At 46.0% G+C, this 6781-nt stretch overlaps 1 protein-coding gene across 1 annotated transcript in view; it reads right to left on the reverse strand.

The window, feature by feature from the left end:
• The window catches only part of LOC126251364 (BTB/POZ domain-containing protein 1-like), a 469703-nt gene extending 468740 nt beyond the window's left edge, over nucleotides 1–963 (reverse strand). Inside the window, exon 1 of the mRNA XM_049951743.1 lies at nucleotides 859–963. The gene's annotated coding sequence lies outside the window, so the exon portion shown is untranslated. The remainder of the gene's footprint in view (nucleotides 1–858) is intronic.
• Between the last annotated feature and the right edge of the window lie 5818 nt (nucleotides 964–6781).

Here is a 6781-nt window from a genome sequence, read left to right on the forward strand (position 1 = left end):
ATTTATGATGTCACCACACTAGAAACGCGTATCTGAGGATGTCACTGCGGTCATAAACAAAAGGAAACAACAAAATTGATATATATGCCTTTTTGGAGTGTTTACACTCCCATGAAGGGTTCTTACATACCAGTAGAGAGCCCTGATGATGAAGCTATTGCTTGCAAATGTACACGGGGACAAAAAAAAATGCTACAAAGGCAGTAGACGGAATTCCTTATCAAGCTGCCAGAGAAGCTGCCACAGAAACTCGCTGTAATAGCATCCATAGTCGACACTGCGAACCGTTCGTACAACAACTGAAGCCACATGCGAAGCGAGGAAGTGTACGCAGCATGCGGAGATCGTCACCGAAAGCGAGTGGGTGTCAAAACGACTGTGTAAACGCGCCCAAAGTACAGACGTACGAGTGTTGCGAGGCTGGAATTAAACGTGGGAGCACAATCGAAAGGGAAAACGCGACGGGGTGCGTGCGGCAACGGTTGCGACAGTTCCGGCGGCGCGCGCCGTTCGCAGCCGGCGGCGTGTACTGTGCGCTGTGCCGCGTGCCGGCGCCTTGTCGGCCACTTTGCGGAGACGCCAGGCGCCGCTGTTCGCCGGCGCTGTCCGGGCCAGGCCACCAGCTGAGCGGAAGGCGTGGCCGCCCGCATTGTGTGCTAATGCCGGCCGCGCACCGCGCAGGACCTGTGCCCGCCTGCCGCGTCCGCTGCCGTCGCGTGCGGTAGCCGGCCTGTCGTGCCGAACCTCACCGATAAAACTCTTCGAGTGTGGAACAGAGCTCTGCAGACGAGGTAGAGCGGCAGCGCAGCTCCCAGTGCGGCGCGCCGGCCAGCTGCGAGCGGCAAACAGCGCACGTACCTGTAGAGGCTGGCGGGAGCTGCGCCGGAGCGACCGTCGGGCTGCGGCGCCGCGGCTCGAGTGCGGCGGAGGCGCCGGACACGCAGCCCCCACCACCGCCGCCGCCTCCACCTCCACCTCCGACGCTGTCGCCGCCGCCGGGGGTGGGACGCCACGCGACGCCGCGACGCCGTAATCGATACTCGGGCGACCCCTCGCCGCGGCGGTCAGCCTACCGGAAGGGCTGCGAGCCACTGTTTACGTCGGCGGCGAGGCAGCAACGGCTGCCCGTGCGCTCGCGGGTCGCATTGCCTCTCCGTTAAGTAGGTCAAGCGATCTGTCGGGCTTCCTCGCAGGCGCATCACTCACAAGGGGAAGGCTTGAGACACGGCCCACCGATCCCGCTCATATCTGGCAGATCGATTAACTTAAAATGAAACTCTCTGACAAGTGGACTGCGTCTGTTCGTCATCACCGATTTCATCTACCGGGTGATCAAAAAGTCAGTATAAATTTGAAAACTGAATAAATCACGGAATAATGTAGATAGAGAGGTACAAGTTGACACACATGCTTGGAATGACATGGGGTTTTATTAGAACCAAAAAATTACAAAAGTTTAAAAAATGTCCGACAGATGGCGCTTCATCTGATCAGAATAGCAATAATTAGCATAACAAAGTAAGACAAAGCAAAGATGATGTTCTTTACAGGAAATACTCGATATGTCCACTAGCATTCCTCAGCAATAGCTGTAGTCGAGGAATAATGTTGTGAACAGCACTGTAAAGCATGTCCGATGTTATGGTAAGGCACTGGCGTCGGATGTTGTCTTTCAGCATCCCTAGAGATGTCGGTCGATCACGATACACTTGCGACTTCAGGTAACCCCAAAACCAATAATCGCACGGACTGAGGTCTGGGGACCTGGGAGGCCAAGCATGACGCAAGTGGCGGCTGAGCACACGATCATCACCAAACGACGCGCGCAAGAGATCTTTCACGCGTCTAGCAATACCTTTTTTTGGTTCTAAAAAACCCCATGTCATTCCAAGCATGTGTGTAAATTTTTACCTCTCTATCTACTTTATTCCGTGGTTTATTAAGTTTTCAAATTTATACTGACATTTTGATCACCTGGTATATTTACGTAAGGACTTAGCAAAAATATACTGACGGAAAAAAATCGCTACACCAAAAGTGATTAATGTAGAGTAATGAAATTTCCGTAGTACATTTATCCAGTTAACATATACAGGGTTGTCCATTGATCGTGACCGGGCCAAATACCTCACGAAATAAGCGTCAAACGAAAAAACTACAAAGAATGAAACATGTCTAGCTTGAAGGGAGAAACCACATGGCGCTATGGTTGGCCCACTAGATGGCGCTGCCATAGGTCAAACGGATATCAACTGCGTTTTTTAAAATAGGAACCCCCGATTTTTTATTACATATTCGTGTAGTGCGTAAAGAAATATGAATGTTTTAGTTGGACCACTTTTTTAGCTTTGTGATAGATGGCGCTGTAATAGGCACAAACATATGGCTCACAATTTTAGACGAACAGTTGATAACAGGTAGGTTTTTTAAATTAAAATACAGAACGTAGGTACGTTTGAACATTTTATTTCGGTTGTTCCAATGTGATACCTGTACCTTTGTGAACTTATCATTCGGAGGACGCATGCTGTTACAGCGTGATTCCCTGTAAATTCCACATTAATGCAATAAATGCTCAAAATGATGTCCGTCAGCCTGAATGCATTTGGCAATACGTGTAACGAAATTCCTCTCAACAGTGAGTAGTTTGCCTTCCGTAATGCTCGCACATGCATTGACAATGGGCTGACGCATGTTGTCAGGCGTTGTCGGTGGATCACGATAGCAAACATCCTTCAACTTTCCCCACAGAAAGAAATCCGCGGACGTCAGATCCGGTGAACGTGCTGGCCATGGTATGGTGCTTCGACGACCAATCCACCTGTCGTGAAATATGCTATTCAATACCGCTTTAACGGCACGCGAGCTATGTGCCGGACATCCATCATGTTGGAGGTACATCGCCATTCTGTCATACAATGAAACATCTTGAGGTAACATCGGTAGAACATTACGTAGGAAATCAGCATACATTGCACCATTTAGACTGCCATCGATAAAATGAGGGCCAATTATCATTCCTCCCATAACGCCTCACCATACATCAACCCGCCAAGGTCGCTGATGTTCCACTTGTCGCAGCCATCGTGGATTTTCCGTTGACCAATAGTGCATATTATGCCGGTTTACGTTACCGCTGTTGGTGAATGACGCTTCGTCGCTAAATAGAACGCGTGCAAAAAATCTGTCATCGTCCCGTAATTTCTCTTGTCCCCAGTGGCAGAACTGTACACGACGTTCAAAAGTCGTCGCCATGCAATTCCTGGTGCATAAAAATATGGTACGGGTGCAATCGATGTTGATGTAGCATTCGCAACACCGACGTTTCTGAGATTTCCGATTCTCGCGCAGTTTGTCTGCTACTGATGTGCGGATTAGCCGCGATAGCAGCTAAAACACCTAACTGGTCATCATCATTTGTTGCAGGTCGTGGTTGACGTTTCACGCGTGGCTGAACGCTTCCTGTTACCTTAAATAACGTAACTATCCGGCGAACGGTCCGGGCACTTGGATGATGTCGTCCAGAATACCGAGCAGCATACTAGCACACGCCCGTTAGGCATGTTGATCACAATAGCTATACATCAACACGATATCGACCTTTTCCGCAATTGGTAAACGGTCCATTTTAACACAGTAATGTATCACGAAGCAAATACCGTCCGCACTGGCGGAATGTTACGTGATACCACGTACTTATACGTTTGTGACTATTACAACGCCATCATTCACAAAGCGAAAAAAGTGGTCCAACTAAAACATTAATATTTCTTTACGTACTACGCGAATATGTATTAAAAATTGTGGGTTCCTATTTAAAAAACGCAGTTGATATCCGTTTGATCTATGGCAGCGCCATCTAGCTGGCCAACCATAGCGCCATCTGGTTTCCTCCTTCAAGCTAGACGAGTTTCGTTCTTTGTAGTTTTTTCGTTTGATGCTTATTTCGTGAGATATTTGGCCCGCTCACTATCAATGGACCACCCTGTATAAGTTATTAACATTTTAAGATCACAGGCTAATGCAAGCGCGAGTATGTGTGTAGGCAAATGTGAAATGCTGATTGATTCGTAACCTGTTTACCCGCCAGATTATTGAATACAAGCATGCAAACGTACAGGCATTGTGTTGAACAGGTTCTTTTATTTAACGGCTTTTATCAACACGTGGCCACCGCACTGAATATGAATGGCGCACACATTATAAATTCGGGACATCATGACAACATACAATTCGAAGGAAAAGTCCACCAATCTTTTTCTTTTCACTATCTTATTTATTCCGATTAATTCTATAACCTAAACACACAAATTCTATAACCTACAACAATAACACATGAGAAATTCCGCCCAGTGGGCATGGCTTTACATTGGTGAATCTCTATATTATGGTCTCGTAATTATTTAACGCTACAGTGCACTTTCTGGATAGGATGGTGGATCTTTTATTATACCTCACGTCTTCCTGTGCAATGCAAGCCAAGTGGCGTTGCTGGATAGACGGCCGACTCACCTTGCTTCTCTCTCAGAGTTTGAATCTAGCGTGACACGGAATCATATCACGCAAAGTAATATTAAGAACATATTCATCACACACGCGAGTCCTCAACTGATACCATGGACGAGTACTTCTCTTTATCCTTTGTCTCATACACAGATTGAGACTCACACAGTACTCACCACGTGGAAGTACTCGTCTCTAATTTCAAGTCCTGCACACGCCATTTCTTAAATATTTCAACTTATGGTACACACGCTATTTCTTAAATATTTCAACTTATTGTACACACGCTAGTAATTCAGCTTAACTTAAGCACATGGAAGTATTTCAACTTATTGCTACACGTGGTTTCATTGTGAGCGTTCGTCACTTCCGAAGATTACTACAATCCCATTAATATTACCTGCCTGACATTTAATTCTCCCCACAAAAGTTCCTGAAATAGAGAAATTATTATTTCAAACTACTCTTAAATATTCCACATGCATACCATGTCTCCACTCTTTTGTCATTACGGAGCACAACTAAAAAAGGTCTTAACAGCACAAGATCCAGCGGCAGTGCTGAAACATGGCCGTTCTCCCGGTCCTCTCACACCTCTGTCGAAGTGGGGGAGCACCTTGCTACCGTATTGGTCAGCCACATTTCAGGCGCTCGAAGGTAAATTTCATCTCTTTGGTCCCACCAAAGGTGGCCAAAGGATCGTCTCAAAGATGATCATATATTCACATTCACTATCTGCGGTTATCAGACGACCATACATTCATTCATTTCACAGATCTCACCAAACTGGATGTAGGGATTTACTTTGTGGGAGTGCACATGTGATCAATTAAATAAATAAATTGTCATTCTTTCCCACACTGGTATCCGGCTTCGCTGTATTAATTGAAATTGAGTTATTTTACAAAAAAAAAATGTGTTGTTCTGACAAAAATAATGAAGTATGTTGTACATATTTTCAATGTCGGGCGGTACTGTACCCTTTCAGGGTAACACTGTTTCTGGATGACGGTAGTTGTCGTCCGATGATATCCCATGTGTGCTCGATTGGAGACAGATCTGGTGATCGAGCATGCCAAGGCAACACAACAAAACTCTGTAGAGCATGTTGGATTACAACAGCGGTATGTGGGCAAGCGTTATCCTGTTGGAAAATACCCCGTGGTATGCTGTTCATTAATGGTAGCATGACAGATCGAACTGCCAGACTGATGTACAAATTTGAAATCAGGGTGCGTAGAATATCCGTGAGAGTGCTCCTGCTGTCATACGAAATCGCACCTCAGACCATAACTCCAGATGTAGGTCCAGTCTGTCTAACACGCAGACAGGATAGTTGCAGGACCTACACTCGTCTTCTTCTAACCAACACACGGGCATCACTGCCACAGAAGCAGCAACAGCTTTCATCAAAAAACACAACCTGCTCTCCAACGAGCTCTCGCTTGACACTTTTGAGCATTCACTTGACAATGCTGAAGTCGCAAATAATGGTGGTTTGGTGTCAGTGGAACACACGCTACAGTGTGTCCTCCTCGGAGCTATCCTTGAAGAAACCGATTTTTTGGAGTTCGTTGTGTCACTGTGGTGCCAACTGGTGCTCAAATTGCAGCTGCAGATGCAGTACGATGCTCCAGAACCGTGCGCCGAACACGATAGTCTTCCCTCTCTGTAGCCCCGTGTGTCCGTCCGGGGCTCGGTCTTCTCGTGATCGTACGTTCTTGTGGCCACCGCTCCCAGCAATCATGTACATTCGATGATAAGTTTCGGGGCGAGACCTATTTTCGAATCAACATAAAAAATCGAAAATACCATTTCCGAAAATGTCAAAAAATGCGTAATGTACATTTACAATGAATACAGATAACTGTATGGACTATAAATGTACGGTACACATTTTTTACTGTAATCAGAAATGCCATTTTCGACTTTTTTATGTTGATTTGAAAATTGGTCTTGGCCCGAAACTAGTCATCGAATTAAAAATAAAATATTTGCAACTTGGAGTGGTTTTTCGTTTTACTGATTAACTGAAAGTTCTGACCAAAGTTACTCCAGCATGCTGGATGTTCGTTTTCTTAGTTGTTTTATAACTTCATCTACCTCTGTGACTGTAGGCGGTTTCGCATCTGGAATTGATGTCGTGTTCGTGAAGTGTAATTATCTTCGGGCTTATCGCAGCTGAGTAGTTTATCATTTGTGTATAGTATTTGGGTGTGCCCACCAGACTTCTGTATGTCGGACGAGGAGTTGTTCGCTGTCGAGAATCGGAGAGTGC

This window comes from Schistocerca nitens, chromosome 4, assembly GCF_023898315.1.
Source record: "Schistocerca nitens isolate TAMUIC-IGC-003100 chromosome 4, iqSchNite1.1, whole genome shotgun sequence".
NCBI lineage: Eukaryota > Metazoa > Arthropoda > Insecta > Orthoptera > Acrididae > Schistocerca > Schistocerca nitens.